Consider the following 21502-nt stretch of genomic DNA (forward strand, 5'->3'; position numbering starts at 1 on the left):
TTGGCACGTTATGTTCAGTAGTTCCAAAAACATCCAGTGATTTTGCAGAGAGCCACATCAATTTACAGAAATTCTCATAATAAATGTTGATGAAAATACAAGTGTTATGCATGGAACTTTAGATACACTTCTCCTTAATGCAACCGCTGTGTCAGATTTCAAAAAAGCTTTACGGAGAAAGCAAACCATGCAATAATCTGAGTACGGCGCACAGAGACCAAACAAGCCAAAAAGATATCTGCTATACTGCACTTGCAGTCAACAGAAGTCATAAATAACATTATAAATATTCACTTACCTTTGATCTTCATCAGAATGCACTCCCAGGAATCCCAGTTCCACAATAAATGTTTGTTTTGTTCGATAATGTCCATTTATGTCCAAATAGCTACTTTTGTTAGCAAATCTAAACTCACGAAGCGCGTTCACTAGGAGCAGACAAAGTCAAAGTTTTGTTACAGTCCGTAGAAACATGTCAAACGATGTATAGAATCAATCTTTAGGATGTTTGTAACATAAATCTTCAATGATGTTCCAACCGGAGAATTCCTTTTACTGTAGAAAAGCAATGGAACGCTACCTCTCACGTGAATGAGCGTCACGAGTTTGTAGCACTCTGCCAGACCACTGACTCAAAGAGCCCTTATGAGCCCCTCCTTTACAGTAGAAGCCTCAAACAAGTTTCTAAAGACTGTTGACATCTAGTGGAAACCTTAGGAAGTGCAACATGACCAATATCCTACTGTATATTCAATAGGGAATGAGTTGGAAAAACGACCAACCTCAGATTTCCCACTTCCTGGTTGGATTCTTTCTCAGGTTTTTGCCTGCCATATGTGTTCTGTTATACTCGCAGACATCATTCAAACAGTTTTAGAAACTTCAGAGTGTTTTCTATCCAAATATACTAACAATATGCATATATTAGCAACTGGGACTGAGTAACAGGCAGTTTACTCTGGGCACCTTATTCATCCAAGCTACTCAGTACTGCCCCCAGCCATAAGAAGTATTAAGATAACATGTTGCACAATTGTTGTAATTGATAGCTTGGGCAATAACTTCAAATCAACAAACATACACTATAGTTAGGCCTATATGATGGTTTAATCTAGTTAACAGACATTGTGCATTTTCAAATCGATCTGGATTCATGAACCGTCAGAGCGCACACTGACACGAATGAACAGGACCACTGCTCAAAAAGGAAGCAGAGAAAGGGAATGACGTAGCTAACCTGTTAAGAGACTTAGCTACAGTATAAATGGAGTGGAAATGTATAGTTAGTGAGCTCTTTTGTCTTACATAGACACAAGCACATTTTTGACATTCTCATTGATCTTTTATGTCAAAATGTTTTCCTCATTGCCATGGGCACTAAAGGCACTTCCTGTGTTCTGTGACAGACCAAGCTTAATTCAGAATGAGGGACCTTGAACATCAGACTTCCAGCGATTTCACCAAAAACCTTAGTCAACCCCCAACCGTAGCCATCTTGACTCTACTATTGATCTCTCCAACCTGCAAGTCACATTCACTCTCTTTGTTACAGCTCCTTGCTCTATACCCTGATGCAACAGTATGTGAAATGACTAGTACAGGGACCTCTTCCTTCTCTCTGGCTCGTATCTTTTAGCAACCCTGAGGTCTGCGACGAGGTCGTAAGAGTTCTGACGAGCATTTCCCAGAGCTTAACCTTTCATCCTCACTCCCAAGCTGTGCTGTTCCTCTAATGTGGTGGTGAACATCTTGCCCAGGCTGCTCCAGAGCCTGTGGCCCCACCACATCAAAGGCCCCTGTGACCGGCCCTGAGGGATCTGGCTGTCACCATGGTGAAGGCAGTGGTGGAGAACCTCTAACAGGTCTAAAGGCCCCTCCTGCACCTCAGGTCTATTACTTCCGTTCCACTGGTGTCAGGATGGTCCACTCACTCAACCATAAGATCCAGCGCCTAGGCAGCCCAGAGGCCCTGAAGAGGACTCTTTTCATCCAAAGTCTCTCTCTGATCAGCACTGACATTGAAGCTGTGAGCACTAAAGTCCAGAGACTGTTTGAAGCTCCTGCTGATTTATATTTCATTCAGCTCTATCCATGGTTGGTTATCAGAGGCCAAAGCAGTGGGCGATTGGAACGAGGTTCCTCCAAAGTGTCCTGACCAGCTGGTGATCCCATCAGAGCTCCTGAGGACCAGCTTTGGTCTGACAACCATCTTAATCTATGGTGGGACACTGGAGAAAGGCATCATCAACCTTCATGACCGGCCCCTCACAGATGACATCATCAACCAGCTTTTGCTGTGTGGGGGGGTCAGTTATGAAGAAGAAGCGGAAAGCCAACTGGCATCTGGGCTGGGACCAACATCCATACCGACCTTCACTATGGTGGCACAGAGAAGATCTTAAAGTTTGCCACAACTTACAGCGCCACCATGCTAACGAGGCACATGGTTCACCTTGTGGTTGAAGAAATGAAGAAGGCCAAGGACTCTTCGAACAACAGAAAAGTTGGTGATGATGAATACCATGGAGGTGAGCTTGGTCACTGTATGTATACCCGGCACTGCGCCCTCCACCGGGCTTTGCCCCCGGCACAGGCTGATCTGAAGCAAATTGTCGTCCGATTCCTGGAGAAGCTCTCTCCTCCTGCACCAAACGGCAAAGTGTCAACGTCCTTCCCTTTTGGCCAAGCAGTCCTGCATGCTGGTTCAGACAGTCATTGACGGATCCCACAGCGTGTTCACTGAGGAGCTGGAGAAGTGTACTGACTCTGACAGTAAGAGCTACTGGGAGTACCTGAAGTGTGTTAACTATCACCCCAGTGGTCTGGGGATTGAAGCCTTCTCAGGGGATGAGGAGAGACGTTTAAATGTGGCCAACATGATGGTCGAGAAACGTCTGGCTGACGTCGAGCCCCAGCTGTGACACTTCGATCTGAACCCGTCCAGTAAGGGACAGAAGGAGAGCAAGGTGATTACTCCGATTGAATCGAACGCCAGCTCCAAAGACCATTGAGGTAAGCAACACAACTTTTTTGAGTTCTCAAACTTTTATAGAAATGATCACTATTAGTAAATTGGTTGTAAAAAATGGCATTCTGTCTTTTCTGCTTTCAGTCTGTTGTGCGTGTGAATACTCCCGTGTCAACTAACCTGCTGACAACACCACCTGAGACTCCTGGGTCAACTCCACTGAGCACGACCTCTATACACTGAGAAATGAACGAGGTAACAGCTGACCTCCAGTCAGGTAGGTTTGCACAGAGTCCCTTGTCATGAAGTATTTTCACACTGATATACCTCATCTACTTGCCTGTGTTCGTTTCTTTCGTTTCTTTAGTGTGGACGAGACATTGATCCTCTGTGTAATTTCCATGAGATGTGGTCAAGCTGAAGAAGAGCAGAGCCAATCGTTTCCTCCGTAGACTTCTGTGTTGCTGCATCTAGTAAAAGATGTCGTGAACCTGACCTTCTCTTCACCTGCTTTTCACATGCCCTGCTCACCCCCCTCCCCCCCCCTCATCTCAGCTTAGATGGGATTTGTTTTGTGTGTTTTAGAATTTGACTGATTACTGTAGCGCCACCTAGGGGCCAATCAATGCCAGCTTTGGCATGCCAGTTACTCTTTCAGGGTTCCACCATTATGCCAAATGTTACAACCTTTTACTAATTGGTTGTTGAGTTATTGTCTGAAAATAAAGAAATAACTGAATAATCGGAACACTAACAAAAAAGAGGACTTCTTGCGCTTCTGCTGCTAGGAGCCTTAAAAGAAAAACTATGTTTAGATAAGATTGAATACATTAAATACATAGCAGTGTTTTCATTAGTTAAAAAAATATATACAGTATTGATAAATCGATTGATTAATAATTGTACATTTAAGTGACGGACAATTCATCGTCCAACAACACTTTGAATGTGTGTTTAGATTGAGCTTGTTGGCCAGTCTTTCCATGAATTTGTATTTCTTCAGTTCTCCAGAAGAGGGCAGTCTTGTCTAACATTTAAACCTATGAAATACTACGACCTGACATTTGAATTCATACTTCTAAAACAGCCCTGTTTGTCTTGACAGTAGTTGTTTAAGTAGGTCTTAGCCTGTGTGGCTTTCGTTCATTGTCATGTATTCTTAAAAATTGAACACAACATTATTCCCAAGCAGTCTACAAAAACTTTCTTCTGTATGTGGCTAAACTTTGAATAGGACGGAGAGATGAATAAGAATGAGGCATGTTTTTAATTATTACTTTTGTTTGTTTGTGGTTGTGACCCTTTTTTGAGATCTCTGAGACATCATACTCTCGGCATATTTCCATCTCTTCTTATATCTCTTCTTATAATCGGCCTCTTATGTCAGAGCTTTACAAAACAGAAATTTCTCAAGTTCAAACACTATGGCTACTATCACGATTTAACTTTATGGAGACAACTGAACTGTTTTCTTGCTTTTCCAATCACTTAATGACTGTTGCATTGTGACAACACAAACCACATATATATATATATTTTAATATTTACTATGCCCTCAATTAAAGGTTTGTGTTACCTCTGATGCTGCCACTACACATTCATTGCTTTGTTGTCGTCTAACAATCCGACACAGACTGACATTGTCAAGAAAAACTCTCATCCTTCACAATGGTAGTCTGCTTTCTGACTATAAATGATCATCTTAGTTTTCACTGTTGGAGTTGGCCTAAATGCCTCACTCGGCTCTCTTGTTCCTCAAGTTGTTTTTCTCGTTTGGTGCCCTGTGGCACTTCTGTGTGGTTCCTCTAGAGAGCCATAAATTTGGACTTTGAGGCTCTCTGTGTCAGGGTGAAGCCCAACTGTCTGACACTGCAGGCTGGGCCAATTTGGTTCTTTGTGAGGGCTCCTGCTCCCATGTTGCATAAGAGACATGAACTGCTCTGGGAAGCTGTGGTTCTAGGTACAGAACTAGGATCAGTTTACCCACCCCAAAGCCATTAGGATAGAAAGTTCCAAACTGGCCTGAGGTCAGTGTCTATTGTGTACGACTTCATTCTACCCTGTACCAGTAGACACTTGAGCGCTGCAGGCGTACTGCTCTTACAGAAAGTTTAGTGCTATCCGGGATCCTTGTGACGACCCTGCTGTAAACCCTAAGCCTAACCTTAACCTTTGCCCTAACCATAACTCTTACCTAACCCTAACCTTTATCTTAACCCTTACCTTTACCAGTTTACATTTCAATGGGGGTAGGGAATTCCCAAGGATTCCAGATAGCAAGGACCCTTACAGAAACGGCTACAGAACCGTTGGTAAAACCTTCTGGAATGGCTGTGTTGGTGTATGCTAGAGAGAGTATTATTTTCACAAGTTTATTACAATATGTTACAGATGTAGTATCTTAAGTTGATCACCGTGTTGCAGGAGAAATGTACATTGTGTAGTGTATTTGAGGTTTAAAAACACTTCAGAAGTTTTTAATTTCCACTTTGAAATTCCAGATTTGATAATCAACCCCTACAAAAATGTCCGTTGGTTATAATCCACATAAAAATTCACATTTCCTAATTCTGCGGGATTATTTTTCGGCTGTAGCAAATTGGCTCAAATTAAGATCCTACATCTGTACATACTTTTGTTGGCCTTAGTTTGCTCTGTTGACATCTCAGACACCCTGGACCCATTCCAATTTGCATACCGCCCCAACAGATCCCCAGATGACGCAATCTCTATTGCACTCCACACTTCCCACTCCCGCCTGGACAAGAGGAACACCTACTCTCTGTGAGAATGCTGTTTGTTGACTACAGCTCAGCGTTCAACACCGTAGCGCCCTCAAAGCTCATCACTGAACTCAGGGCCCTGAGACTAAACACCTTTCTCTGCAACTGGATCCTGGTCTTCCTGACGGGCCGCCCCCAGGTGGGAAGGGTAGGCAACTACACATCCACCGTGCTGACCCTCAACATGGGTGCCCCTCAGGTGTGAGTACTTAGTCCCCTCCTGTACTCCCTGTTCACCGACAACTCTGTGGCCGCACAGGACTCCAACACCATCATCAGATTTGCTAATGACACAAAGGTGGTAGGCCTAATCACCGACGACGATTAGAGAGCCTATAGGGAGGAGGTCAGTGAGCGACAACAACCTCTCCCTCAACGTAAGCAAGACAAAGGAGCTGATTGTGGTCTACAGGAAACGGACGCCTACACATCGACGGGGCTGTAGTGGAGAGGATATAGAACGTCAAGTTCCTAGGTGACCACATCACTAAGGAATTAACGTGTTCCACACACACCAACACAATTGTGAAGAGGGCACGACAATGGCTCTTCCCCCTTAGGAGGCTGAAAAGATTTGTAATTGTCACTTAGATCCTCTAAAAGTTCTACAGCTGCACCATTGAGTGCATCTTGACTGACTGGGTCACGTTTGGTATGGCAACTGATTGGCATTCGGGTAGTGTGTACGGCCCTGTACATCACTGGGGCCGAGCTCCCTGCCATCCAGGAACTCTATACCAAGTAGTGTCAGAGGAAGGCCCAAAAAATTGTCAAAAACTCCAGCCACCCAAGTCATAGACTGTTGGGTTAACTATTTAACTATTGGCATTGACCCTTTTTGCGCGAACATTTTTTTTTTGACTCATCTCATACGCTGCTGCTACCGTTTATTACCTATCCTGTTGTCATGTGTACATATCTAAGTCAATTACCTTGTACCCCTGCACATCGACTCGGTTCTGATACAGTAACAGTATATAAGCATTTCACCGTCAGTCTACACGTGTTGTTTAATAACATTTGTTTGATTTGATTCTCTTGGGGAGATACAGGTGTTTTCGCTATGCTTTTACGGTCCTATTTCGCACAACTATGACAATTAGCAGCTTCCAAACCAGTCAAACTGAATGCGCCTGTCATCGCCAAGCAGTAGACGGTGAAGGTGACCCCTGGCAACACACTCAGACAGGAGCTGGTCGTGTGGACGCCTTATCTCCTCAGTTACGCTGTATGGCAGTGTGTGCAGCTCCATTGGAGCGACACAAACACAACAAACCCTAACACAACAGTATCCTCAGTGACTGATTTGGAGCGCTCTGTTGGAGGCCAGCGAAGTATAGATGACCTTACAGGCTTTGAAGTTGTCCAGACGCCTCAGGCCTACTTGTTTGTCTCACTGAATGCCCATAGGCCTACATAACGCTGTCACAGGAGTGAGAGTTTAAGAGGCAGCCAACAAAACAGTTGCTTGGAAAGGCCTATTTATTTATTTTTAAACTTGAGGTAATATCAATGTGGAGCGCTTCAGTGCACGAAACGGTTCTACTCATGAACTTGAACCTAGATTCAGAATAGTTCAGTCAGGTCAATTTCATATCAGCAGCTGTAAGCTAGTTATTTCACCGGCTCTTCTCTCATCTGTTTGAGTCATCCGTGTGCGTGTTCTTTTTAGCCTGATTTAAGAAGTGTGTCTAATTGCTTGGTAAGAACCACTTGGTTCCCAGGGCCTGTAATCATTACGTACACCTGTCACTATCATTACGCGCAGCAGCGCTCACTGGACTCACCTGGACTCCTTCCCGTTGTTGATTGCTCCAGCGTCTGTCCTTACATTGCTAGGTCATAATTGGACCAGTCAGAGATGTGCTCGTTGCCAAATCTCGTGGCGTTGTCCTCTCGCAGGCAGCGGATGGCTCAGCATCATTTGGTCAAAATGTGCTCGTCTCTGACCCAATTACTCAGTCATTCATTCGTTCATTCATTCAGAAACCCTAAGGAGTTTAAAAGCCAAGTGCATGATTACGCCTGAAATCAATCTGCACGTTTAGTGCTCTTCAAGCAGCAATCAGTTGGCCCAGAGTCATCAATTCACCATGAATGGCCATCTACTGTAGGCATTTAGAGTCCCGAAAAGATCTGTATCTTGGGGAAAATTGCTGTCTAACTGGAACAGAATGTGATAGAGATTCAAGTCACATGAATTCTACATTGGAGGATCAGTGCGATCTATTCAATTTCCTCAACCTTTTATGGGTATCGTCCTTGTGTCTTTGTGGTTGTGATTGGGTCTAGGGCCACACAGACAGTGTCCTAGTGTCTCTTCATTTTACCAGTGTGTGGGTGGGTGTATGAGACTTAACCGACGACAGTCAGCCGCTGCATGTCTGTTTGAGAGAGAAACAGGAGACAGGCAGTGTGGTTGGGGCAGTGTCACTTAAAATAAGACAGCTCTCGTCTCTCTCCTCTCTGCTCTCACCTTAATAACAGACAGCTCTCGCCTCTCTCCTCTCTGCTCTCACCTTAATAACAGACAGCTCTCGCCTCTCTCCTCTCTGCTCTCACCGTAATAACAGACAGCTCTCGTCTCTCTGCTCTCACCTTAATAACAGACAGCTCTCTCCTCTCAGCTCTCACCTTAATAACAGACAGCTCTCGTCTTTCTGCTCTCACCATAATAACAGACAGCTCTCGTCTCTCTGCTCTCACCTTAATAACAGACAGCTCTCTCCTCTCAGCTCTAACCTTAATAACAGACAGCTCTCGTCTCTCTGCTCTCACCTTAATAACAGACAGCTCTCTCCTCTCAGCTCTAACCTTAATAACAGACAGCTCTTGTCTTTCTGCTCTCACCGTAATAACAGACAGCTCTCGTCTCTCTGCTCTCACCTTAACAGATAGCTCTCGTCTCTCTCCTCTCTGCTCTCACCTTAATAACAGACAGCTCTCGTCTCTCTGCTCTCACCTTAACAGATAGCTCTCGTCTCTCTCTGCTCTCACCTTAATAACAGACAGCTCTCGTCTCTCTGCTCTCACCTTAATAACAGACAGCTCTCGTCTCTCTCTGCTCTCACCTTAATAACGGACAGCTCTCGTCTCTCTCTGCTCTCACCTTAATAACAGACAGCTCTCGTCTCTCTCTGCTCTCACCTTAATAACAGACAGCTCTCGTCTCTCTCTGCTCTCACCTTAACAGACAGCTCTCGTCTTTCAGCTCTCACCTTAACATACAGCTCTCGTCTCTCTCCTCTCTGCACTCACCTTAATAACAGACAGCTCTCGTCTCTCTCCTCTCTGCTCTCACCTTAAAAACAGACAGCTCTCGTCTCTCTCCTCTCAGCTCTAACCTTAATAACAGACAGCTCTCGTCTCTCTCCTCTCAGCTCTAACCTTAATAACAGACAGCTCTCGTCTCTCTCCTCTCTGCACTCACCTTAATAACAGACAGCTCTCGTCTCTCTCCTCTCTGCTCTAACCTTAACAGACAGCTCTCGTCTTTCTGCTCTCACCTTAACAGACAGCTCTCGTCTCTCTCCTCTCTGCTCTCACCTTAATAACAGACAGCTCTCGTCTCTCTCCTCTCTGCTCTAACCTTAATAATAGACAGCTCTCGTCTTTCTGCTCTCACCTTAACAGACAGCTCTCGTCTCTCTCCTCTCTGCTCTCACCTTAATAACAGGCAGCTCTCGTCTCTCTCCTCTCTGCTCTAACCTTAATAACAGACAGCTCTCGTCTCTCTCCTCTCAGCTCTCCCCTTAACATACAGCTCTCGTCTCTCTCCTCTCTGCTCTCACCTTAATAACAGACAGCTCTCGTCTCTCTCCTCTCTGCTCTAACCTTAATAATAGACAGCTCTCGTCTTTCTGCTCTCACCTTAACAGACAGCTCCCGTCTCTCTCCTCTCTGCTCTCACCTTAATAACAGACAGCTCCCGTCTCTCTCCTCTCTGCTCTCACCTTAATAACAGACAGCTCTCGTCTCTCTCCTCTCTGCTCTAACCTTAATAATAGACAGCTCTCGTCTTTCTGCTCTCACCTTAACAGACAGCTCTCGTCTCTCTCCTCTCTGCTCTCACCTTAATAACAGACAGCTCTCGTCTCTCTCCTCTCTGCTCTAACCTTAATAATAGACAGCTCTCGTCTTTCTGATCTCACCTTAACAGACAGCTCCCGTCTCTCTCCTCTCTGCTCTCACCTTAATAACAGACAGCTCCCGTCTCTCTCCTCTCTGCTCTCACCTTAATAACAGACAGCCCTCGTCTCTCTCCTCTCTGCTCTAACCTTAATAATAGACAGCTCTCGTCTTTCTGCTCTCACCTTAACAGACAGCTCTCGTCTCTCTCCTCTCTGCTCTCACCTTAATAACAGACAGCTCTCGTCTCTCTCCTCTCTGCTCTCACCTTAATAACAGACAGCTCTCGTCTCTCTCCTCTCTGCTCTAACCTTAATAATAGACAGCTCTCGTCTTTCTGATCTCACCTTAACAGACAGCTCCCGTCTCTCTCCTCTCTGCTCTCACCTTAATAACAGACAGCTCCCGTCTCTCTCCTCTCTGCTCTCACCTTAATAACAGACAGCTCTCGTCTCTCTCCTCTCTGCTCTAACCTTAATAATAGACAGCTCTCGTCTTTCTGCTCTCACCTTAACAGACAGCTCTCGTCTCTCTCCTCTCTGCTCTCACCTTAATAACAGACAGCTCTCGTCTCTCTCCTCTCTGCTCTAACCTTAATAACAGACAGCTCTCGTCTCTCTCCTCTCAGCTCTCCCCTTAACATACAGCTCTCGTCTCTCTCCTCTCTGCTCTCACCTTAATAACAGACAGCTCTCGTCTCTTTCCTCTCTCCTCTCACCTCTCACCTTAATAACAGACAGCTCTCGTCTTTCTCCTCTCACCTTAATAACAGACAGCTCTCTCCTCTCACCTCTCACCTTAATTACAGACAGCTCTCTCCTCTCACCTCTCACCTTAATTACAGACAGCTCTCTCCTCTCACCTCTCACCTTAATAACAGACCGCTCTCTCCTCTCACCTCTCACCTTAATAACAGACAGCTCTCTCCTCTCACCTCTCACCTTAATTACAGACAGCTCTCTCCTCTCACCTCTCACCTTAATAACAGACTGCTCTCTCCTCTCACCTCTCACCTTAATAACAGACAGCTCTCTCCTCTCACCTTAATAACAGACAGCTCTCATCGTTCTCCTCTCACCTTAATAACAGACAGCTCTCTCCTCTCACCTTAATAACAGACAGCTCTCATCGTTCTCCTCTCACCTTAATAACAGACAGCTCTCACCTCTCACCTTAATAACAGACAGCTTCTATCCACACACGTTGATGCCCTTGGCTTTACAAACCTTGCTTTAATACACATCGTCTCTCTCTCTCTCTCTCCCTCCTTCCCCCTCCTTTCCCTGCTATATTTGCAGGCAGCTTTAGCGCCAGACACCCTGAGGCAGCAGTAGCGCCAGTGAGTCTTCCCACCTCTGTTTTTGTGGTGGGAGATGACATGTGGAAGCTTTGAAGGGCAGGAGGAGGGCGGGAGAGCGGAGGAACACATCACTCTGCAGCAGAGGGACTGTAATGTCATGTGGCCTGCAGTCCGCCCAGATTCCCTGGGTGTCTATGTGGGCAGTGAGGAATGGCGACAGGAAGAACCCCCCCCCCACCTCATCCTCCTTCCCTCGTTCTCTCACTCCTTCTCCGGTCTCCCCCCTTTTCTCTCCCACCATACTCTCTGTCTCTCCTCTCTCTCCCGCTCAGATTTGGGCCACATTTTAACTGTGTGTGTGAAATTTTAGACGAATAGTTGTAAAAAGTTGTTTTTTTCTCCCCCCCCCCCCCTCTGTTTTCTCCTGGGCGTGACGACCTGTCACTCATAGCTCAATGGTGTGTGAATGGGCAGAACAGACCGAACATGTTGAATGCAGATCCTCAGGCATTACACACCCCTGAAGAAGAGTGAGGAAGTCGACAGTACTTTTCCAAACGTGGGGCAGGTTTGTGTTTGTAGTCATGTACGGAGCTGGACACACCACCTGACATTAAGGCCATTGTTGAACGAATGATCAGAAACAAATGTCTGCCAGAAAGAAAGCTCGCTATTGACATTTTTTTTTTTTGGGGGCAAGCTTGTCAAAATGTATGTAAAACCGTATTAGGCTACATCTCTGTGTTGGGCCTAAAAAAACAGCAGGGATTACAGAGGAGGCAGACAGACCCTCCAGACAATTGCTACTCTCCTCTGTTAGCATTATGGGGGCTTGAACAGTTTACACACTATAAAGGTAGTAGCAAACACCTTGATATCTCCCGGTCGTGGAGTTAAAAGGATGAAAGGGAGATGAAAGTCTGAGGGTTTGGTCTACTTTTGATTGCCGTCTCTGATGGAACAGTAGCCGTTTCATGTTACTTCTTCAGCCATACCTGGATGTTTTTACTGTGGGTTATGTCATGTTTTGCCCTAGGGGTTACTCTACAAACCGTCGTTGGGAAGTAACATCCAGAACATCACTACCCATTGTTATTAGGTGAATGTCAGTTGGCGGAGTGACTAAAAGAGAGATCTTAACAGGACCCCGACTGTCTGTGTTGATTGCATTGCAATTAGTATGTGAATGAGTGCGAGTGTCTGTCGGTTTGCCTGTCTTTTACTAGAACCTTCTCCGGGGGAAAACATCCAACAAGGTCGATTCCCACGCCGCCATCAAAGGGTAGCTTCGAGAGGAACCTAGGAGCCTGTCTTTCTAAGAATGCATCAAACCAGTTATCGACCGAAGTGGCTGTCCAGACTCTCCACCCATCTCATGCCTACAGTGGGGTTTGTTGCGTCACTGATACCATCGTAGCCTGGTTTGATATGATAGCCGTTACACACAGACACATTGGGGAGAGATTACAGGGTAAAAGCAGTCATTAAACAAACCATTTAGTGCGACACGGTGTTATTATGCAGTAGTCGTCAGGTGAGATGTCAGACCCGCTTTGTGTCACTCCCGGGCTTTCCAAGACCAGCGCTCCTCATCACAAGAGTGTTCTCGGACTGAATTCTCATGGGAATTCACAATGGCGTTTCATGTTGGACTGTCAGAATATGGCGTTTCGTGGTACTTTCTCATCAGATGTAATGAGACGGTTCATGTTACACTTACAGCTGACGCACGCAGCGGCGATAGTTCGCTACGTACAGAGAAACCCAGCGCTTGTTTTGCAACATTAAACAATATTGAATTGTCTAAAAAATAATGTTGAAATAATGGGGGGGGTTCTTCACTTTTCTATGTCAAAGCTCCTCGCAACTCTTCCCTAAAGCGTGTTAAAAGCATCAGGAAAATACTCACAGCAACAAACGTGAATAAGAACCCCCCCCCCTCCTCATCTAGTTGCATCTACATTTTCCGCGGCCGGCCTCCCAACTGCTGAGAGTGCTGTTCCTTGAAGCCGCAGTGTATTTTGAAACGAGCTTCAGAGATCCAGCGGCTCCAAAAGCAGGCACAAGGCTGCCAGTGTTCCAGTGTTCAGCCTGGGGCTTGGCGCTCACCCTGACCAGAGGGGTCCAGCCAATGGCGGCACTCGCTGTTTGTGTGTGCGGGAAAGAAAGAATGAGAGTTTGTGAAGAGAGGTGCGTATGTATTTGCGTGTGCATGTGCTGATGGAGAAACACCCTTTTCCAAGTAGAGCTCTTCCTTAGCCTAGGTGAGTCAGAGAGTCTCATGTTTGGTAGTTTGCGGTTTTGTCCGTTTCTTTGGTAATAAGCTCTCTCCCCCTCCTCCAACCCCATGGTGGAGTCTGCTTGTTACTGAGCTGGAGGCGGGCCAAGATGTGCACCGCAGGAATTGGACCAATCCACACAGTAGAAGACAGGGGGAGCATTGCTAAATTGGTTCCATACCTTGGCTGACAGTGGTTAGGTCTTTTGAGCTCTGAGAAGAATGGCCTACACTGGTGATAGATAGTGAGCTGGTGACAATGACACAGCCGTCCCCAAATTCCATAGCTGCTATTTGTCTGTCATTATAGTTTCAACGCAACGTTCCCGCTGGGCACCTACATCAGTTCAACGTCTAGTTTTGATTTACATGTGGTTTAGTTGTCAACTAACATGACTTCAACGTGAAATCAAAAAGAAAATTCACCATGTCATTGGATTTAGGTTCAAAGTTTGGTGAAAAAAAGACGAAATGCCCTTTACGTGGATGACTTTCCGAAACCAATCATTTTCCCACGATGATTCAACGTCATCACATCGATTTTTTTTTGTGGGTTTGGTTGAAATGACGTGGAAACAACGTTTATTTAACCAGTTTGAGCCCAGTGGGATGTAAATGAACTGTAATTGATGTCGGGCCTACATCGGGTCGGTAGAGGGGGACGACACATAAAACCCTGAGTCGCACTGTTTACACACATGGATATGACATTAGTCCGGAAAGCTCTATGAGTATGTCAGTCAGAGTGTTCATCTGTCTTCGTCCTCTGTCGGAATATCCTCTCGGGGTCTGGAAGTCTAGAACGCAAAACACGCAAAACCGCCAAATCTAAATAAACGTCTGTATTTCTTCTTCTTTTGTCTGGTCAGGATACTCTGCTGTGGCGTTGCCAAGTTGAGCATCTACATTTGGGTTTGGCTGTTCCCTCCTCCCGTCTGCTCGGTCGCCCCAGAAACCACAGGAAAGGGAAGCCGGAACCCTCCGAATGCTCCGAAAATATTGTCCTGGGTAAAAATGGCCACTCGAATGGCAACATTCAGCCCCCATCCACTACAAACAAAAGGACTTTGACAGAGGGAGAAAGATGTGCAGTTTAATTTTTGTTTCTGCTTTTCTAGCTACAGTTACACTTCCATTTTCTCTTTCATTTGACAGTTTAATGTGAATACAGTATATGAATCATATACTGTATCTACTGCAAATACACTTTTTTTTAATACGTTGTTTATTTACTTGTGTTTGTATTCCATCGTCACTTGTCTGCTGGTCGTTGCATTTGTGGATTTATAGGGAAAGAGAAACTTCATTCATCATGAGGTCAGGTCTGTCACGCTCTAGCTGTAATAGTAAGGCCTAGCCTTGAAAGTGACTTGAAATGTGGTGGAACTTCAGTCAAAGTCTCCACATTGCCATCTTTTTCCATCCCACTACTATGGAACTTTATCTCCAACAAACACATATACAGATGCAGGATCTTAATTGGAGCCAGTTTGGAAAATAATCCTGCACAAACAGGAAATTTGAATTATTATGTGGATTTGAATGAATGGATATGTTTGTAAGGGTTGATATTTTTTTGGGGGGGGTAAAGGAAAATTACAAATTTCAGAAGCCTTTTTAAACCTAAAATACACTAAGTTCTCCTACAACAGGGTGATCAAATTAAGATCTTACATCTGTAAACACACACTCACATAAAACCTCCAAATGCCACCCAACACACACAGACACACACATCCTGGCAATCAAATGCAAACACTCACACACATACAAACAAACAAACAGCCCCCCCCACCCACCCCCCCACACACACACACACATTATTATGGTGTCTTTGATGGAAGCTAAGGTGTGGTCTATATGGGTGGTGTGTGTGTGTGTGTGTGTTTTATAGTTGTGTGTGCATCAGTGTCGGTGTCCTCCCTAAGTGAGGAGGGCCATCTGGTCACCCCGCCATTGCTGTCCGTGGTCCCTGTGAAGTACTGTCAGCGTAGCCGCTGCGGTCGACTGTGGCGACTGAATGCTTGCTGCACAGCAACATCCAGGCTGGGCTCTCACCTCAGAAAAGGAGATTTGGTTTTTCTCAAATGGAGGGGTTGCTCCTGAGCTATTTACAGAGCCCAGTACCGGTCCAGTGCCACCCACGATATTCCATATGAGAACCAGTGTGTGTTGTGTGGTGGGAAGGGGGTTTGCGGTTGAGGGGAGGGGGAGAGTGTGTGTGTGTGCGTGCATGCACATGCACTTGTGTGCACAATCTGAGTGCATAATGTAAATGTTTGAAATAAAAATGAATGGACGTTCCATAAAATGACCTATTATCTTGTTATCATGTCATTCATTATCATCACCACTTGCTTCTTTCTTGTCGACCATTTTAATTGAAAACAATCACAGTACGGTACTTATTTGTAACCCGGAGATGATTTGATATTGAGATAAAAACCGCATTTGGGTCTTTAAGATTTAATTGAGAATGTTTCCGTCTCTATCAGAAAGTTATCATTGGCATCCTTGCTAACGGCTACAGAAGGTGTAGACATGCGTGTGCACCGCAAACATGCACAGACGGGGGGGGGGGGGGGGGTATTCCTGTGCCGTTTCAGAAAGTTAGGTGATGCATTTTGTTCATGTTTTGTGATTAACTCGGGCAAATTCATGAATTACCTAATAAGTTCAGCACATTTAGTTGATTTCCCACTAAGTTCAACACGTTTGTTTTTATTTTGTTGAATTACGTTTTAATGTCCCGATTCCGTGATTCTATCCGCGTTCTCGGCAACAGATTTTCTATGGACCTAGGTATGGGGTAAATTGAGCATTATATAGACAGGGTAAGTTGAGCCGCTTTGGGGTACATTTCTGTACTGAATGAAATATTACCACCACCTTTTTAAAACCATGTATATCTTTATTTCACAAACACAGTTCAACACAATCCCCTTTCCCCCCCTGCTACTCTATCGTAGCCTCTCTTTTGCACAGGTACATGTTCATTTTCTTTTTTTGTCAAGCGACCTCTTCAGTGTCTTGATTTATTTATTTGTTCATCCCTTGCTGCTGCTCCAATGGACTTCTTCCCTTCTCTCACTTCCTTGGCTGCTCTTTCAAGAACCTCAAAGGGGGGTCAGACCCCTGCTTGTTTTACCTTTGTATACACGGGGCATGATGATGTCTGCTATGTAACAATAAAATATGCACTACCTTGAGTTCATATGCATATTATGCATAAAACTGACAGCATGTAGTCATCATTCGTATGGGGTATGTTGAGCCATTGGCTCAACTTGCCCCTGGCTAAACGGCACAATTTACTACAAAGCAACCATTTTGACTCTATTAGCCCACACAGCTACAAGGATGCACTTTCATGCTAGGTGCATGACCTCATATTGTAGCTTATAGAGACCCCAACTGATGTATAGAACAATCTTTAAATGATTTACTGTGGTTTAAATACACGCATTAAAAACCTCTAACACAATTTCATTTGACTTTGTGAAAATACATTTTTTGGATCGAACTTCCTTACAACTTTTTCCAACTGGTTTCTTCCTTCACAGACTCTGTGAAATGATGACCTCATCCTAAATATTTGGTCAATCAGTCACTTAAGAGATTTTTTTTTCTGCTAAATTTACATATACTGTAAATTAGCTACTGCAAATAAAATATAATTTGACTCAATCTACAGTACTCTAGCTGAAATAATAACTCCTTCCCTGAATGCCTATCCAAGACGAAAGCAACCAAATAAACTCCCAACCGCCTACACGTTAAACACACAAACCACCCAAGTGGGGACGACCTCCAGCAACTCCAAAGGAGTCTCTCCGGGTTGTGAATATTAGGTTAAGGTTATTTTCGGCAACCCCTGCCTTGCTCCAGGAGAAAATTACAGCACAGAGACGAGAAAAGAAAAAGAAAATCGGAAGTGGGCCGTTCCACCGTATAATTTTCCTGTTTCTATTTTCAAAGGATGAGGTATTCCTCGAGGAAGCTCTGTTCAATTTATGAGCCCTCTGGTCAAGATAGTTGACCTCAAATCAATGGGATGGGGCTCGTGCCGCTCCTCTCAAAGGGCTGAAGAGATATGTCCCTGGAGCTTCTCGGTCTATGGTCTGAAAGAGCAGTAACCCTTACAGGACAAGACTAACTACTCAGCTTTATAGAACAGGTATCAAAACAACATTAGTGCACTGAGACTATTAAAATCCCATGAGATTTTGTTTTCAGGGGGCCTTGAATAAACATAAAACTAAAGCAATGTCAACATTTTAAACTAAACTGGCATTGAATCAAATAAAGCTTTCTTGCTACCTGCTTCGTCGAATGAATGTTATACACTGAGTGTAAAAAACATTACGGACAACTTCCTAATATTGGGTTGCCCCCCCCATTTCCCTCAGAAAAAACTCAATTCGTCAGGGCATGGACTCTACAAGGTGTCGAAAGCGTTCCACAGGGATGCTGGCCCATGTTGACTCCATTTGCTACCCACAGCTGTGTCGAGTTGGCTGGATGTCCTTTGGGCGGTGGACCATTCTTAATACACATGGTAAACTGTTGAGTGTGAAAAACCCAGCAGAGTTGCATTTCTTGACGCAAACTGATGCGCCTGGCACCTACTACCATACCCCATTCAAAGGCACTTAAATATTTTGTTTTGCCCATTCACCCTCTGAATGGCACACATACACAAGCCAAGGCTCAATTGTATTTTTAAAATCCTTTTTTTTTTTTTAAACAATGGAATCTATCTCCTCCTTCATCTACACCAGGTATTCCCAAACTGGGGCAGGCGTACCCATACGCGCAGTGCCATCGGGGGTATGCCAGATAAAAATGTGATTCACATAAAAATATATGTATTATATATATATATTTTTTTTTTCTCTTCACATTTTCAAACAGGCAAGCCCCATACTATTGTGGAGGACTTCATTCTTCCTGCTGCCGCTGTTATGGCTGGGACAATGCTGGGGGAAAAGGCACAAAAAACTATACAGACAATGGCCTTCATCAAACAACACTGTTTCACGATGCATCAGTGACATGGCAGGAGATGTTTTGAAACAATTACTTCGCATACAGGTCAGTGAATTATATGCATTACAGCTGGATGAGTCAACAGACGTGGCGGGCCTGGCACAGCTCCTGGTACAGTGGGGCAAAAAGGTATTTAGTCAGCCACCAATTGTGCAAGTTCTCCCACTTAAAAATATGAGAGAGGCCTGTAATTTTCATCATAGGTACACTTCAACTATGACAGACAAAATGAGGGAAAAAAATCCAGAAAATCACATTGTAGGATTTTTAATGAATTTATTTGCAAATTATGGTGGAAAATAAGTATTTGGTCAATAACAAAAGTTTATCTCAATACTTTGTTATATACCCTTTGTTGGCAATGACAGAGGTCAAACATTTTCTGTAAGTCTTCACAAGGTTTTCACACACTGTTGCTGTTTTTTTGGCCCATTCCTCCATGCAGATCTCCTCTAGAGCAGTGATGTTTTGGGGCTGTTGCTGGGCAACACAGACTTTCAACTCCCTCCAAAGATTTTCTATGGGGTTGAGATCTGGAGACTGGCTAGGCCACTCCAGGACCTTGAAATGCTTCTTACGAAGCCACTCCTTCGTTGCCCGGGCAGTGTGTTTGGGATCGTTGTCATGCGGAAAGACCCAGCCACTTCAATGCCCTTGCTGATGGAAGGTTTTCACTCAAAATCTCACGATACATGGCCCCATTCATTCTTTCCTTTACACGGATCAGTCGTCCTGGTCCCTTTGCAGAAAAACAGCCCCAAAGCATGATGTTTCCACCCCCATGCTTCACAGTAGGTATGGTGTTCTTTGGATGCAACTCAGCATTCTTTGTCCTCCAAACACAACGAGTTGAGTTTTCTGGGATTTTTGCTCACCGTTCTTGTGATCATTTTGACCCCACGGGGTGAGATCTTGCGTGGAGCCCCAGATCGAGGGAGATTATCAGTGGTCTTGTATGTCTTCCATTTCCTAATAATTGCTCCCACAGTTGATTTCTTCAAACCAAGCTGCTTACCTATTGCAGATTCAGTCTTCCCAGCCTGGTGCAGGTCTACAATTTTGTTTCTGGTGTCCTTTGACAGCTCTTTGGTCTTGGCCATGGTGGAGTTTGGAGTGTGACTGTTTGAGGTTGTGGACAGGTGTCTTTTATACTGATAACAAGTTCAAACAGGTGCCATTAATACAGGTAATGAGTGGAGGACAGAGGAGCCTCTTAAAGAAGAAATTACAGGTCTGTGAGAGCCAGAAATCTTGCTTGTTTGTAGGTGACAAAATACTTATTTTCCACCATAATTTGCAAATAAATTCATAAAAAATCCTACAATGTGATTTTCTGGATTTTTTTCTTCTCATTTTGTCTGTCATAGTTGAAGTGTACCTATGATGACAATTACCTCTCTCATCTTTTTAAGTGGGAGAACTTGCACAATTGGTGGCTGACTAAATACTTTTTTGCCCCACTGTATATGTCCGTTACGTTTATGGGGGGTCAATTAAGGAAGACATCCTCTTCTGGAAACCAGGACAACATGAGAGGATATTTTTAAAGCACTGGACAGCTTGTGACAATGGGCAGCGACCTTGTAATGCTTTTACAACATACAGAAGTGCACTGGTTATCAAGGGGCAAAGTATTGACACGTTTTTATTAATTGAGAGATGAGCTTAAAATTTTCTTTACTGACCATAATTTTCTTGTCTGACCACTTGCACGATGAAAAGTTTCTCACACGACTGGCCTATCTTGGTGATGTTTTTTCTCACCTGAATGATCTGAATCTAGGATTACAGGGACTCTCCGCAACTATATTCAATGTGCGGGACAAAATTGAGGCTATGATTAAGAAGTTGGAGCTCTTTTCTGTCTACATTAACAAGGACAACACACAGGTCTTTCCATCATTATACGATTTTTTTGTGTGCAAATGTACTCAAGCATACGGACAATGTCAAATATGATATAGCGAAGCACCTGAGTGAGTTGGGTGCGCAATTATGGAGGTACTTTCCCGAAACGGACGAAACAACTGGATTCGTTATCCCTTTTATGCCCTGCCTCCAGTCCACTTACCGATATCTGAACAAGAGAGCCTCATTGAAATTTCAACAAGCGGTTCTGTGAAAAACTGAATTTAATCAGAAGCCACTGTCAGATTTCTGGATAGTGCTGCGCTCAGAGTATCCTGCCTTGGCAAATCGCGCTGTCAAGACACTGCTGCCCTTTGCAACCACGTACCTATGTGAGAGTGGATTCTCAGCCCTCACTAGCATGACAACTAAATACAGGCACAGACTGTGTGTGGAAAATGATTTAAGACTTAGACTCTCTCCAATACAACCCAACATTGCAGAGTTATGTGCATCCTTTCAAGCACACCCTTCTCATTAACCTGTGGTGAGTTATTCACAATTTATGATGAACAAATAAGGTTTTATATGTAAGATGGCTAGATAAAGAGCAAAATGATAGATTATTATTATATTATTATTTGTGCCCTGGTCCTATAAGAGCTCTATGTCACTTCCCACGAGCCGGGTTGTGACGACAACTCACACTCATTCTTATGTTTAATAAATGTATGTGCTAGCTGCTGGGTACGCAGCTGGATTTTGAATGTTTGAAGGGGTACGGGACAATAAAAAGTTTGGGAACCACGGCCTTAAAAGAATGATGATGATCACTGCTTACTCCTGCTGTGTTTACAGCATCAGACGTCTGCTGCTGTGCCATAATTATGCCAGTGGTGGAGAATCAAAGGTAAACCTGCCATTACTTTTGATACACACACAAGCGGCTGTACCTCTTCACAGACAGACACACACACATGCAGTCTTGTACAGCTAACCTTGTAGGGGGACACACAATTCCACACACACGCACACACACTTTCCTCTCCCATCCATGCTTGTGAGTTCATAAAGTCCTTCAGAAAACCGTTTTGTTTTATACTGCCTTTGATCTCGACCCAAAAAGCACCACTCGCTATAATTATACT

Source organism: Oncorhynchus nerka, linkage group LG23 (genome assembly GCF_034236695.1).
Source record: "Oncorhynchus nerka isolate Pitt River linkage group LG23, Oner_Uvic_2.0, whole genome shotgun sequence".
Lineage (NCBI taxonomy): Eukaryota > Metazoa > Chordata > Actinopteri > Salmoniformes > Salmonidae > Oncorhynchus > Oncorhynchus nerka.